At 42.7% G+C, this 16927-nt stretch overlaps 1 protein-coding gene and 1 non-coding gene across 2 annotated transcripts in view; one reads left to right on the plus strand and one right to left on the minus strand.

The window, feature by feature from the left end:
* LOC134546234 (epidermal growth factor receptor) overlaps positions 1-16927 on the minus strand; it is a 605999-nt gene that overhangs the window by 294318 nt on the left and 294754 nt on the right. The window lies entirely within an intron of this gene.
* Positions 10620-10691, plus strand: Trnad-guc (transfer RNA aspartic acid (anticodon GUC)). The gene has a single exon. It is a non-coding gene; the product is annotated as a tRNA-Asp (tRNA).

The raw sequence follows: 16927 nt of genomic DNA on the forward strand, positions 1-16927 counted from the left end.
TTTCCCGCGGCGAAGTTTCCGGGGCAATAGTGCCGCGGGTGCGGCAGAGTGGCAAAGTCCTTGGGGAGCGTTTAAGTATTACGTAACGAATTTGGGTGGAGGGGGGTCTTGTAAAACGTTACAATGCGTTACAGGGGTGGGAGGGTGGTTGAACCTACGCGTTACGTCATTTTTTTTAACCCTTCAGAACGGCCGCATAGAGACAGATTCTTTCACACATTTTTTAAAACTTTTTTTTCTCAAAATTTCTAATGGCACGATAACTTAATTTTTTTTTACCTTCACAAATTGCTTCTGCTTGCTTTACAGAATTAGTGAATAATGTTTTTTTTTTAACTCCAAACGTAAAGAAAAAATATATATATATTTATCAACAGCTGTGATAATTTTTCTCGTCACTCCAGTAAAGTAATTAAAACAAACAAGCTCGTGGTACCTAGTCAGATAGACAAAGGATCATGCAAGTTTTCGCCACTTCTTGTGAGGTTTTCTGTTGATCTGTCGCCTCCTCTAGAAGGGTTTAAGCAGATGCCTTACAATTTATTTTGCCCATCAGTACAATCCGACCTAAAGAACCGAGTATGTTCAACCTGTGGGATTTATTTTACATCCCACAAGAGTGTGCAAATGCACAATCGTTACATGCATGGCAAGACTGCCCAAGACCTTCGTGAAAGTCGAGTACGGCCACAGCGACTTGCTGCAAGAAGGGCAAATGAGATTCTCTGCATTGTGCGTCGCTGTGAAACATCGTCTGAGGATGCCGATTGGCTCGACGAAGACGAAGTTGATGCAAGCGGGTTAACAATTCCGGAACCCTCTCCGTCTGCTCTCCGGATGCCAGTAATGAAAGAATCTGAGTGGCTGGAAAACCCATGGACCGAGGAGCAGTAAAACTCAAATTGAATTTTTTTTTTACAATCTACTTAATTTAATTATGGCTGATTTTATTTTAAATGTTTTCGTTTTCGTTCGATCGTATTCTTAAATACGATTATATTTTGACAAATATATTTTACTTCAGTTAGTTTTATGTTTGTAATTGCATTGCCAAAGGTAAAAATAAATTATTAGAAATAAAATTTGTTATTTGATTATAATAGCTTTATTAGTAAAACGCTAAAATAGGAGAATGCATGAGAAGAACAATGGCGGATAAAGCAAAAAGTGTGTAAGGACAGGGGCAAGTCAGGAAAACGACGTAATTAAATGTATGATTGCTAAATGTATGATTGAGTAGTAAAAATTTATTAGGACAGAAAAAAACATTAGAAAGCTCTTGCTTTTAAAAACAAAACATTTCAAATGTTAATAAATAACATTAAGGCGATTAAAACAATAACAAAGGTATTTTAGTGACTTATTCCGGTACGTTACACCACATAATTGTGACTTTTAGGTAAAAATGGTCACTTGGGGTTACGTATCGTTTTACTAGGGGGGGGGGGGGGGGGGGGTTTACAGAAAAACGTTACGGCGCGTTACATAGGGGGGAGGGGGAGGGTCAAAAATATCAAAAAATTGCGTTACGTAATACTTGAACGCTCCTTTGGACGAAGGTTCCAGGGCAGGAAGTGAGTTCAGTGGAGTCGGGAGTTTTCCCGCGGCGAAGTCCCTGGACGAAGGTTCCAGGGCGGAGAGTTCAGTTACGGGCGATAGTGTCGCGGGCGCGGCGGAATTCCGAGCGAAGTTCCGAGCGAGGCGTCGAGCGGCACCTCGGCGAAGGTAAGTGCGACGGCGGCGGCGGAGTGCGGCGACGGAGTACCGCGACGGAGGTCCACGAGGGGTGCTGCAGCGAGAGTTGCGTCAGAGGCGCGGTCCAGCGAGGAGTTACTGGGGAAGCAACATTTTTAAGTACAATTGATTAATTGGCATTTTTAGATTATTTGTTGGTGAAGTAAATATTGGCGATAAATAAACCTGTGTAGTGGGAGTAAAATCTTTAATTGGGCTATCCTTTACGAACCCGGTCGTAACCATATATTACATTATAGAAGCCAAATAATTTAGGAAATTACCGTCTTAACGCTGGAGAAGTACACAGATGAACTTGTGAAAGGAAAAAGAAATAAAACGTACCGTGAATACTCCTGCGATGTTCTATCAGACGCGCTACTGCAAAACCTTGCAGATGATGAATCATTAGCCTCCTTACCTGAAACAAAAAAAAATGACTATAATTAGAAATAATCTACGTACGGCCATACATTTAGAGATTTATAGTTTTAAAATCAGTAGCTGACTAAGTATTTGAATTTGAACTTTATTTTGTTTTTAGAGTGGCACACACACTTAAGTGCTTGTGATTAAGTTTCACATTATTTACAAGCACTTGGTGTTTCACAGCTCGTTATCATCTTTGAGGATCCTGTGTGTAACAGGTACTGTCTGTGACTGATGGGAAGATCCCCGGCACGGGTATGGGGTGATAGGGGTGGTGGTGGTCGGGTTTCCCGGAAACAGGGGAGGACGGCAGTTGTTTGCTTGTCGCCTGAACAGTGTGAAGTCTGGGAACCACACATACTTGAAAGTCACAACTTAGAACTGTTATAACTTAGAAAACTTGGAAAAATCCACGTAACTTAGAAATACACAACTTAGAAAGATCATAACTTAGAAACACACAACTTAGAAACACGCAACGCAGAACCACACAACTTAGAAACGTCGTAACGTAGAAAGTCACAACTTAGAACTATCACAAGTTAGAAACACACAAGTTAGAACGATCATAACTTAGAAACACGTAACTTAGAAACACGCAACGCAGAACCACACAACTTAGAAACTTCATAACGTTGAAAGTCATAACTTAGAACTGCCATAACTTAGAAAATTCTAAGTTATGTGTTTCTAAGTTGTGTGTTTCTAAATTATGACAGAACCCCTGAAGTCTTACGCGCAAACATCGGTCCTCTTCTATAGAAGTCGAGTTTGATTCGAAATGTGCTGTCAGTTTAACACGTGAATGCTAATGTCTGTATAGACAAGTAGACCTAAACGTTTGTTTCAGTTACAATTTTAATTGCTAGTACTTTTATTTGTAACTGTGTGAATGTGGCCACTGTAAATTACAATATTTATTTCGGCAATGGCTTCTAGCGGAACTAAAAAGTGGAAAGTGATACACAGTGAAGGACGCGAAATTATAAGTACGGTTATTGAGAAGTGTGACAATGAAGCTAAAAAAAGGTGTCCTTGCATTTCCTTTGATTCAAGCAACACGTCGAGCCGCTCATTACGTAGATGTAAGCGAACAAACTGTGAAACGAATAAGGAGAACAAAGTACGCAATGCAACTAATACAAACAGTTCGTTATCAACACCTGATAAAAACCGAAGTGATTGGCGAAAACACACTACCATGGTTGTGGATGATTTCGATAGATGCGTTATCAGAAATAGAATACATGACTTTTATGTTCGCGAGAAGAAAATTTCAACAGTCCCAAAATTGTTGCCTATAATCAAGAACAAAATGGAGTTTCCATGGGGACCAAGATCGCTACATCGCTTGATCAGAAGCATGGGATTTAAGTGGAGGAAGTGCAGGTCCAAGAGAAAAATACTCGTTGAAAGAGCGGTCATAATAACATGGCGTAATGACTACCTTCGCAAAATACGACACTACCGCGAAGTTAGCAGAGATATTGTCTATTTAGAGGAAAGTTGGATATACAGTAATTTAACTGTTTCTAAATGCTGGCAGAATGAAGATGAACTCGCAGGTAGAAGGCTTATTTTGTTGCATGCAGATACTGAGAATGGATTCATTCCTAATGCACTGCTTATTTATTAAGCAGGAATGCCACGGGAGATTACCACGGCCAAATGAATAATGTGAATTTTGAAAAGTGGATAGACGAAATATTATTGCTTAACCTTCCACTAAATGCTGTAGTTGTGATGAACAATGCTCCATATCATAGTATGACGATTAATAAAGTCCCGTCCAAGTATGCAGTAAAAAACTACATTATGATGTGGTTGAAGAACAACGGGGTTGAATACAACGAGAGAATGCGCAAAGAGATTTGTACAAGCTTGTAAAACTGCATAAGCCCAAAGAAAAATCATATAGAATAGACTGTAAAATCAATCAGTTTGGTCACACGGTATTCAGACTGCCTCCTTACATGTGTGATATAAATGCAATCGAGTTATCATGGAGAAAAATCAAGAGACTAGTTAGAGAGAAGAATGTCACTGGCGATTTATCACTTACAAAACTTAAAGACTTGACAGAAGCTTCAATTTCATCAGTGACGAAAGAAGACTGGGCGGGATTTTGTAGACACGTGCAGCACGTCGAGGAAGAATATTGGAAGAAGGATGTAATTATTCCGGACGTGATAGACAGTATTATTGTTAACTTGGATAGTGATGACAGCGACTCTGAAACTGATAGTGACGAGTCATCATGTGCTGCAGTACCGAGTGATAATACTGATTCGGAGTCAGAACTAGCGCGGCCGTTGGAAAAATGTTAAGAAAAGAGTGAAGTGATATGTTTTATTTATGTCTGTTTCAGCGTATTCTGGCGTACGTTTCACAACCACTGATACAACTGTTACGGCAAAAATACTGTAGATGGCAACATCATCGCACAAAAATAGAACGACTTTCTCATATTCTCAATTACTTTTTAATTTGCGATTATTTCTTTTTTATGAACATTAAAGTGTACAGAATGTATTACATAATAGTTTCACTATCATAAAGTTTCATTTGGCACACCAACACGCTAGGTACGTCCCCCCGATGATCACAAAAATGACTGACTATATAGGAGTTAATGGCGCAGACGCGGGTCCGTCATCTGAAAGACATCAACGAAAAAAGAGAGCTCTGCGCATGCGCGGAATTTGGGCAACAGATCGGAAACGGATAGGACGCCAAAATCCGTTCCCAAAAATAAGGGACTAACCGTGTCTCCCATCGTGCACCTGGATTATGGTTAGGGTACAGGTGTAGCATATTCAATATCTAAACCCTTATTTTTGTGACTTGGAATGCCGGCCTTGATATAAAACTTTTAAAAAGCCAAGATTAAAAACCAGCCTTATTTGTAAACATGATCTGCGCGTATCACAAATTTTAAGGTGTCCAAAGAATTATTTTTACAATATACTTGTAATTGTCGTCCTATTACAAGGGTGAACTCACGTATTAAGGCGGGGGTCTCACATGCCATGTAGATTTTTTCTCCTCATTACTTTTGATTTTTTTCTGTAAATTTAACACAATACATCTCATACGCTCTATGACAAATATTTTTGAACAGATATTTGCTGAGAGTGATAAGTGCTACAAAACGTTGCTCAAGTGATAACAATTAGCACAAACACTTGCGCGACAATTTATACAGATTTTATGAAATAGTGAAAATGTTGTGAATATTTGTGCTAGAGCAATAAATGCAAATTGTATTTAATTTACAGAAATATCTTTTAACTATTAATAATGACGGGGGAAAATATCAAGGTATGTGAGCTCCATCTTAAAAATAAAAGTGTGAGCAAGTTTTTCAGTACTGGTCAGTGATGGTAACATCTATCCTCGGTAACGAGAAAATTCAAGTGTTCTCATGTTGCACATGTACTTATAATACGAACCACGGACACAAAATTTAACGTAGAATCCTTTAAAATTATGCCAAGTGTGATAAATACACGCATATTGCGTTTTCAACTACATTTCTGGATGCAAATCACAAGTTGCTTCTGCACCCGCCCCTAGAATTCGCTGCCGCAGCAGCTACGTCAACTATTGAATATTTAATTTGATTAGCAGACAGAAATTTTAAATTACATAATGAAACTGCTCCGATAAAAGTGAAAAAGACTTGAAAAATATTAATAATTAAAACATTATTTTTTAAATACTGCCAATCTCGTTGAAAATTCACTAAACAGTTAATACTATAATGTTTCCCTTTGGCTTTGTGAACTTTTATTCGCGCCGTGGGACACAGATTGAAACACCGTGGTTGTTACAATTTCCGTTCCTGCCTTCCGTCGCATTCGCGAATAACTCCCACCAAGTGCCGTCGTACACCGAGAGCCCCCCCCCCCCCCCCCCCCCCCCCCCGGGACAACGAGGGCACTCGACATCCCCGCGGGCTTCCACCTGCTGCGCATGCGCGCTGCGCTCGGGAGCAGCCTTCGACGCCATTACACACGCGCTTCGCGGCGAAACGAGAACACGACACGAGTACTTTTACGACCTTTCGGCCGTAAAACCGGCGGTGGGCCGACCGGTCAGTCAACCCCCATCTCGGACACGAACCCTTCGGGCAGGTAGGACGAAAAAAAGGCTCTTTCCTCGCAGAACAAAGAAGAAAAGGTGGTAGGCGCACCCCCGCCTCTCTGTCGGCAGAATTCAGGCGCCAACCCACAGAGCTTCAGGTAAAAAAAAATAAAAATTGTGTGCTTATATACACGCGTTTAGCCAGCCCCACACGATACGCATTTCCTTAAAAGTTTTCATACCTATTTTCTGTTAGCGAGCCTGCTCTCGTACAGGTAACATTTCAGCACCCTTCCACAGGGTCTGACTATGGGTATAAAAGTTTTCACATCCGAAGTCTTAGCCAAAACTGTAATATAACGTGTTCTATTTTTCTGATATACCCACGAGCGTTTAGATGTACCCACGTGTAGCAATGTAAACACTTATATAGTCCCTTTGGAAACTAACATACCAATAAATAATACAGGCACAATCTCGTTAATTTCAAAATTGCTCTGTATTTGTTTTTAAATACTAAACCAACATTGATATATTTGTTGCAAATAAACTATAGAAGATAAGATATCAAAAAATCATTCACCAGGTTACATAATTTTTAACATAAACAAATATTTTCTTTTTCTTTTTCAGTATTCGGTGACATGGACCACAACATGTTTACCCTTCCCCGATCTGCTTACTTTGGTCAGCAAATGCGTTAGCTAGTTTTCTGTCAACAGTCTAGGTATCATGTGTATGGCTATACAAACTTTTTATACCCATGGGTATAACAGAAGTTATAGCAGTAAATGGGCATCGTGTGGGGTGGGCTTTAGGCCTCGTTCTACAATGACCCTGAAACGTAAAAACGAAAACGTATCCGGAAACGTCGTCGGTCGCTTCTACAGTGCACGTTTATTTAATAACAATAAACCACAAGTTATGGTAGAACGCTAGATATTCCAGAAACAATTTTCCACGTAGCCTATTTGAATTGTATGAAAACGCAGTAACGTAAACCGAAGAGCTTTGCCGAGCTAATCCGATCAGGTCCGTGTCCGAATGCGCGCCATTGTAGACACTCCGTTCCGTGAGATCCGTCTCCGTTTAGGTGATGCGTCTTCGTTTTTGTGTCATTGCAGAACTGGCCTAAGATTTTTCTTGTTTCAATGTATCATTTGTACGGATATCATTAGTTTCAGAAACAAATAAAATATGGGCAGTATTTTAATATAATTTATTGTATAAAATCAAGTACAAAAGCGGGATCTACTGGACTGCATCTTTTAGTAAAAAAAAATACTTCAAAGATAGCGCCTTGCTTCACTTAAAAAAGTTATTTCGACTTTGCTGAGAAATTCCAAGCCATTTTGCCAAGTGATTTGAACGAACGTGCAAGACATCAAAAACATACTTACCCCCATTACACGACTCGATTTTGAAGCACTGTAGACTTTATCCCATTGCAAATGCAACCTTCAAGCAGGGAACATTTCTTTGTGAGTAATAGCTCATAACCATTGTATATCACTCGTAAAGCCACGCACTTAGTGTTAATCTTCTACTCTCAGACGAGTATAAGGGAAATGACAGGGGTTAACTCCGATGGCGGAGTGGGGGGGGGGGGGGGGAGAAGGGGGGGGGAGATCGCACGAACAAAAGGCAATAATTTGAATTTTATAAATTTTGGCTACGAGTGTCAGGGTGGTAATCAGGGCGGTTATTTATGTGCGATCTGCGGAGATATAGTTCGGCGCGCACGGAAAGTGTTCCAGTTTGTCCGAGAGAACACGACCGGCATGTGTTCTTGTGTTCGTGTGATCGTGCGGGTCTCAAGACGTGGCCCGTTGTGTGGCAGGGGGAGGGGGAGTAATTACGACCCGCCGCGTTTCGAATGTGTGCTCTCGGGTGTCCGTCCAGAGTTATTGTCCCGACAAGACTTGCATAGTCCTTGCCTCTCTCTACCACACCTTTCCCCTCACACTCCCGAAGCCTTTGTCGAAAACGTATTATACCTTGGAGGAGAACAAAGCGATTGGCTGTCACGCGGCGATCAATTTATAGCTACGGCCAGGGGCTCCGGAGCTGATCGCGTAGCGTGGACGGTAGCAGGACATCCAAGATGGCTGCCGGACGGACTACGCATTAACCTATACCATGTTCTATCTCACGTAATTCGTCTCAAATTTGACAGTTCAAAAAATTAGTATCGACCAGCATGGGCGTAGCCAGGATTTGTGTAATAGGTGGGCAGAAGCAAGCTATTTTTATAGGCCTGTTTTCGGTGGTCTTGACGGAGAAGTGGGGTTAAAAGGGATGGTATGGAATATGCTCTCAGATAAGCAGGGGGGTCCTCCGGAAATTGTTAAAACATACCATGCTTTAAAAAAAACCATTTTGAAGCTATTTAAGGAACCTTAGTGCTTTTAACAATCCTAAAAATCATACATATAACGTGTCACTTAATACATGTTTCAATAGAAAGCCTCTCTCTAATAGGTATTGCATGTTCATTGGCCATAAATTGAACCATATAGGTATCAATTATTTTAACCTGGTTAATCAGTTGAATAATCATTACGGAATAAAAGAAAGCTTTATAAATTAAAAAGAGCACCCTGGGGGGGGGGGGGGGGGGTTTGTGTGTATATGGCCCCTACATGCACCTCCCTAAACTAACTCTTGTCTAACAATGGTACCCATTTCCCAAGTGTCGCTTGCAAAGCAAACACACGATGTTTGTTTACGAACACTGCACAATCACATATATTTGTTTACAAAGAATGTTTACAGAACAAATAGTAGTGTAAGGATACGCATACCATCGACATCACTCTTGAGAACTGTCAAGTTTGAGACAATTTACATGACACAGATCATGCCACGGCTAAACTGGACATTGTGCAATCAATATCTAGCAATAATTTACTTCAAAGACATTAATTTTATTACACCAATAACTGGAAAAAATTTGGACTAGAAGTTTCACATAGATACTAATGTTGTACTGACAGAAGAAAACTTATTTCGAAGTGTTCAGATACGTTTGACTGCAAAAGAAAAAGTAAGTTTAATTATTTTAGTTAGATTGCATAAACGTGCAAAAACCTAACCTCCCGAGTAAACAGAATGTGTTGCGTGACCGCTACGTGAGTTAAAAGTGAAACTTCGCACTTCAATAACCCACTTGAACCTTAAACCAATATATTTAATAATTGACTAGAACGATGAAAACAAACAATACGTACTAAATAGCGTCATGTGTACGAAGTGAGCACCTGGGAGACGGCGGGCTGAACACACGAGGAGCGGCGGTCAGCAGGACGAGTGCGTCGCATTGTGTCGGAAGCGTAACGGGAAATGCAGCACAGAGGCGTCACTTCGCTCACGCTTACCCGAGAGAGAGGAGTGGAACGCTCAGTTTTCCCCGGCCCCTTTTCTTTCGGTCATCGAGCGCCCCACTCCCGAGCGTTGCTATTTTCGTTACGCTACCGAGTCATAACTTCGTCTTACTCTACCGCCTGCAAATACGTTTCACTATAAGAATGAAAAATGAATTTTTGCGAGAATTTTATTGATGCGACACACCTAACCTAATTTAAATTTGCTTTTAGGCTCGTCCAACAATGACACGGAAACGTAAAAACGAAACGGATCCGGACTCGCAAGACATTTGCGTTTCATTATCCATCTGTCGCTTCAACAATGCACGGAAACGTAACAAACGGCAACCAAACTTATTGAACTTCACAGCCATGCTTATTTCATTGCTATCAAGATAATTCAACATTTTCATAAATTATTCTAAAGTATAATATTTTGCCATTATACCTAATACGCCACTCCGTTAATACACCATACCATGAATTCTGAACTAAGAATGTATATGGAATTACTTTTTTTATTTAAGTAACTAGGATTAAGAAATTTCTATTCTTTCTTTATATTTAAAACTAAATTTTTGAAGTTCGACATTTCTCAACCGCACAAATATTTTTAGTAGCCATATTCCGCCCATTCAGTTGGTGGTTCACCCGAGGTAAGAACGCGTGAAAAACCCCCTCGCTTGCGATCCACCTTGTTGCAGTTCGCTGCCGCGCGACTCCCAGCCTCTGATGTGTTTGTGGCAGGGATGAGTAGAAGGGGGGGGGGGGGGGGAGGTAACGTTGCTTGACGGAGAACGGAATTCCCCCTTCCACTTTCTCTAAGCGACGCCATCTAACATAACATTATTTGCAGTTAGTTCGTGTTAATCAGAGCACTTTCGAATAAATGTTTATTCAGACTGCCCACAAATGTTTAATAATAATAATAATAAATAGTAACCTAATAATAATAAATGGTAAACTTCACAGTAATACACATACTTTGCACTAATACACTCAACGTCCTCGGTAGTATAGTGGTCAGTATCCCCGCCTGTCACGCGGGAGACCGGGGTTCGATTCCCCGCCGGGGAGAACTTTTTTGTTGTTTCAAGTTATTTACTTTAAATATTTATTTTTGTTATGTAGTTCGCATTTATTTTTATCGCGTTCTTGTTTATTCCATAGGAAAATTTACACAAAGGTTCGGGTAGGTAGGTACCCGAATGTGTCTCGTGTAATTTGTTATTAATTATTTTTTTGCTAATTACTAGCGTATAAATCACCTATTATTTAAATAGGGTGAAACATGGCGGTCACGGCGGGATTCCCGATTACAAATATTTTATATTTCCACTGCGTCACGGGCGCGGCGTTACTGCAATGCGTGTCAGAATTTTATTTTCGAAATATGGTCTAACTGGTCTAACTGGTGCATTATCATGCTTGTATTTTTAAGAGTTTTTTTTTGATCCGTTATTGAAGTTTCTTATCACATAAAGTGTAACCATTAATGGAGTATGTCCAAAATAAATCATCTTAAAAACAATTATGTATAATTTGTTTTTTTTTCGTGGGTGAAAACTATATGTTCGCAATGATGTGATGTTTTTCTGTCGCATCGCCATTTTAGCGTCACTTCATTGCATTATTGAGATTCCAGTATTAGAATTTAAGCGTTAATTAGTTTCATAAAGTGGTTTGATCATTATTCGACCACATTTTCTGTTGCACCATTGTGTTTTGAGTGCCGACCGAATATCAATGAGAAGTTCTAGATGAACCGTGTAATGTTCTTTAAGTTTATGCTTTAATAAGACTTTTTATTATAGCTAAATTACTTTACATATTAAATACAAGCTTTTTTTTTTTTTTTTTTTTAACAAAACAGATCCAATTTTTTTTTCAGACTGCTGCATCGTTATTAGAAATCAACAGAGTTAGGGCAGTGGCCGAAAGAGCTGCTATCTTGTGGCAACCGCATCGACCATTTACTTGTTGAGTCACAATCGATTGTAGCGAATTGAAGTCGTTCAGCCCATCAATAGAAATGCACCTAACATTTCTTCGACGCTGTGACCTCCAGTTGCAGCAGATTGAAAATGTATGAACTTCGATTCCCGCGAGCGGAGATCGTGTAGTCCCAGCATGTGTTGACGCAACTTTTAGCGGAATGATACAAAAATCATTCTTGGGCTAACATCGATGGATCGTAGATGGAACAGCAGAATATTGCAACTGGCCATTAGTCATGGTATCAACCACTGCCCTCTCTGACCACTGCTCACGGCGATTCTGCGCACCGGGTACTTCCCGCAGGCCTGGAAACAGGCTCATGTCATCACGCTGCCGAAGCCAGGGAAGGACCCGGTGTTCCCGCAGAACCGCAGGCCAATCAGCCTCCTGAGCGCCCTCAGCAAGCTGGCGGAGAAGATAATTCTCTTCAGGTTGAAGGGCCACGCGGCGGAGTTGGGAGTGATCCCGGACTTCCAGTTTGGCTTCCGGGAAGGTCACTCCACGGCTCACCCGCTGGCCCGGCTCACTGAGACTGCCACCCAGGCCTTCAACGACAGGGAGCACGTGTTGGCAGTGTTCCTGGACGTGGAGAAGGCCTTCGACAAGGTCTGGCACGAGGGCCTCCTCGCCAAGCTGCTCGATTGGCAGTTCCCGCCGAGGTACGTCCTCCTTGTTGCTAGTTTTCTGGCGGGACGGTCCTTTCGGGTGAAGGTGGAGGGGGCCCTCTCAGAGCCCAGGCCCATCACCAGTGGAGTCCCCCAGGGGGCACGGCTCAGTCCCTTCCTGTACGCACTGTATGTGGCAGACATCCCTACGTCACCGGACACCCAGACGCAGCTCTTCGCGGATGACACTGCCATATACGCGACAGGCTGGGACGCCGGGGGACTCCGCGACACCGTACAAGGCCACCTGCACCGACTGGAAGAGTGGCTGGAGCGCTGGAGAATTAGAGCCAACGCCGAAAAGTCAGCCTCAGTCCTCTTCACCCGTCGCAGGCCGCAGCCCCCCGCACCTCTCACACTACACAACAGGGCCATTCCGGTGGCAAAGACAGCTAAATATCTGGGTCTAACGCTGGATTCAAAACTGCAGTGGCACACACACATTCAGGGTAAGGTAGCGCGGTGCCGACAGATGGTGGGGGCGCTGTACCCCCTCCTGAAGGGGAGGTCGCTGCCCATACGGACGAAGGCCCGCGTCTACCAAGCCATCATCCGCCCAGCTATGCTTTATGGCGTGGAAACGTGGGGCTTCGCGGCCCCCCACGTCATAAAGCAAATGCAGGTAGCACAAAACCGGGTGCTGCGAATCATAACTGGGAGTAGTCGCTACACAAGAATCACCACACTTCATGCAATCACACGCTGCCATACCATAGCCCATACCGTCACCACCCAAAACGCACGCTTCTACGGGAAAGCAGAGGCCCACAGAAACGCCCTAGTGCGATAGCTTGGCGACTACGACCCAGACGAGGAAGTCTCCTACCGCAGACCAAGACTACCGGCACCTGACTAAGAAAGATGCAACAGGACGGACAAAACACCACCAGACCCAGGACAACACACAAGCCCACAGAGGGCGACGCAACACAGCACGCACGAGCCGAGGGGGGCTAGATGCCCCCCCCCCCGCCGCGGGGGCCAGGCGACCAGCACGCAGCGGGGGAGGACCCCGGGGGACTGGGCACCCCTGATAATTTCCCTGTGCCAAGGGCGGTACCCGCGAGGGCGGCCGAGGCGTGCCCCCCACAGCGCAATTCGGCCGCGGACGCATCACCAGGCAGCTGCGGCTGAGGCGGGGGCGGCTCGCTTCAAAACCGGGCCGGCCACCGTCACAATTAATGGCCAAACCAAGTCCTGAGGGAGTAGGGGTGTCCAGCTCCAAACACGTCAGTGTGGGTCAGGCCGTCTATGGTCGGGGGGGGGGGGGGGGGAGGGCGTGGCGGGGGGACCCGGCCGGTCCCTCTTGCCGCGCCCTCTACCATGCCCCTTAGGCGCCGCGGGACAACTCACTGACACATACGAAAATCAAAACAAACCACCAGAACAGACTGCCAGCAGAAGATGCACTGGTGCGGGGAGTGCTTTCCCCCCCCCCCCCCCCCCGTGAGAGCACAACTCTTGCTGGGGGGGGGGGGGGGGGTGCCTCGGCGGAACCTGGAAGAGTGACAATACCACAAACTCATAGAAAATCACACACCATCATCATCCGGATAGATCAACCATAAAAGCAATCAAAATCATTCACTCACGCACACACATAATTCATACACACACACGTAACAACACAACACAGCATCACGCTAATCCTCTCACCAGGACAACACTCATTAACCAAAAAGCCAAAACAAAATACACAGACTCAACACAAGAGGTAAGGGGCGGCAGAATGCGGCCTGGGACTCTTAGCGAGCCACTGGTTCGAGGCCACAGACAGGCACTCGGGCCGGCGGCTCGCCACTGGCAATGATGACATATCAGTATTGCGACACACATGTCGCTGACTGTGTTGTCATTATTAGCAACTGAACTGAGCCAGAATCATCCGACACAGACCTCTCTGAAACCCAATACACTTAAATAAACATAAAACTATTTTATGAACAGTTACTATTTCTGAAGGGGGCCCACCTAGACATGGGTGTATTTGCGTTAGTGCGACGGTCGCTGGTTCTTCTAGCGCGGTACTACCCCTAAGCGCAAAAATGCGTGGAAACATTAACATTATATGGCAGAAATATGACGATAAAGGTGTAAAGCAGGTCCCCTGAGGGCTTTCATGCCTAAAACATTATTCTAAAAACAATCGTTTAAGCCATTTTCGCTCTCCTAAAAGTACAGTTTAAAAACGAAATCCGAAAACATAACTACTCATACCTCGGCGTATTCTTACATAATTTTCGTAAACCGACACCACGCTGATATCTTGAATAGTTTTCACATTGTGAAGATTTTTTAAATGTGAAAAAATCTTAGCTCTCGGTGTACAGCATTTGGTAGGAGTAATTCCGTTAATACGGAACGGAAATGCGGAACTACAGTGCTGCGTCAGCATATAGCTTTGTTTTAAAAAGAGAAATAAATTTTACCTTTTTTTTTTTCTAAAATGAAAACTTTTCACATATTTATCAAGCACAACATTATTTTAAAAAAAAATAACAAGTGTCCGAGTTTCGTATTATGTTTATTTGCAAGAAGAGAACACACAAATCGCCTCGTTGCCGAGGTTAGATGATTACACATCTCTGGCGAGTACTGAAAGACTCGATGACATTTGTTTTTCTGAAGCTCTAACCACCGCGGCCCTTAAGTTGGGTTAAGGGGGAAGAAATGGGAATGGAACAGCTCTCCGGCGGTGCCATTGTTCTCGACTCCACTCTGTCCGCGGCACCCGCGACCGGGGAATGGAACTCCATTACACGCTGTCGAGCGCGCCGCTGATAAGGCTTTTAGCCGCCGCGGTCAGATCCACGGATAGCGCCAATAAGGCGGTGGCCCCTCCTCAACTCAGGCGGTTGGGAAAGCTATTTCGAAGAGAGTTTATATGGCGATGGAAGGAGGTCGGAATGAGGGTGTTCCTTTCCCCACCCCCTTCAAGAGATTGCTCAGTGTTGCCAACTGCAGTAAAACTATAAAGACTAGTTTACGATTGAGTGCTCAAGAATTTAAGTTCGGTTTGGGACGTTCCTAACAGGGATATAAGAGGGGGGGGGGGGGGTGAAAGATAGAGCAGCCCTCCCTGGGCCCCGTTAGAAGGGTTCAGGATGAGCCAATATTTTTTTTTGTAGACTTCTAAAAGTATACAATAAAAATAGAATAGAAAAAATTATACAATATCGACTAAAATTTGGATTTTACTCATTTATAAATAATAATGTTTTCAATGGAGATACTTCTTACCCAGTTTCTAGTGAGTCCGAGTGGTATTAACAAAATTATTACTCTTTATCTTTTGTATTTCAATTGAGCCTTGAACACTACATTATTGCTATAAAACTGTACGTGAAATAAAACGTACACTTAAACACTGGTAAGTACACAGGGTTTGAGAAAATTTAACTTACACGATTAATGTTGTACACGGATGCAAAACAAATAATGCATGGTACATTTAGTGCTGTGGCGGAGAGAGGACACTAATCACAGTTTTTGTCCTGAGCGAAGGAAAACATAGTCCCGTCCCTGACTCGTTCCCCAAGGCGTTTTTTTTTCTTTTCATCTTTACTATTTTTAAAGGATTTATTTTCTGTTAATTTATTTTGTTAGTTTTCTTGCATTTAATGTATCGTCTCAGATTTTATTCATCTATATTTACTGAATAACATCAAATAGCTATAAAAAGTCACGCGACTGTTCATATATAGTGTTGGGTACCTATTAAAATATATATATTGCATTCAAGAAGCTGCCTTATATTTGCAAATAACGAAAATCAGTCTATGTAATCACTTTACCTACTCAATAGGTAAGACCACGGAGCTAAGTAGTTAGGTAGAGGATGTGGGAAATGTTAATAAATGTTGTGACATAACGCCTCCCCCCGACGACTCTTCGCCTTTTATAAAGATACGGTTGGTTTTGCTAACCACTTGCTAGCCAAAGTGACAACAACAGACACAAACTCCAGAGACTAATTTCTCCATGCGAGGAACAGTTTGAAACAGTTGGCAACACTCAGTTGCTCCGGTGATCAGACCATGTAAGTATAAGACTATGGATTGCATGGAGTAAGGAATTGTCAGGAGACGGCATGTTGCGACGTACTTGAAATAATTTTTACCCTCGCCATCGCGATATTGTCCCGCCCAAAACATTGCGGGAATGGTGCTTGATAACGTCTGATGATGGTTAGTAAGAATGAATTAGAATCTCCATCGTTAAAAAGTATCTTTTAAAAAAAGTAATTTGAAACTGTTTACACAATGCAAACACTACACTACATAAGCCCATGCTTTGGGCATATAATCCGTAGCTGTATAAAGGCTAATATGCTAGAAGTTTATTTAATAGCTAGGAATGCACTCGCTTGGAAGAATCGTAATAATGCCATAATGTCTAACTACGGTTAAACTAACATGATAACAGGTCATCTGCAATAATAGATTAAAACTGAAATATAACCAAAAAGAAATATTGTTTTTTTTCTTCTATTCCGATAAGAAAGATGATGGGACGAGGATGACCCCGGGGGGGGGGGGGGGGATATTCTCATTTTTACTATAATTATTAACATGGCAAATATGACACACACCAACTTCCTTACCTCCATGGATCGCATGCTAGTTGTTGATCTCTGCAGCCCGCCTACCC

Source organism: Bacillus rossius, chromosome 1, assembly GCF_032445375.1.
Source record: "Bacillus rossius redtenbacheri isolate Brsri chromosome 1, Brsri_v3, whole genome shotgun sequence".
In the NCBI taxonomy this organism is placed as follows: Eukaryota; Metazoa; Arthropoda; class Insecta; order Phasmatodea; family Bacillidae; genus Bacillus; species Bacillus rossius.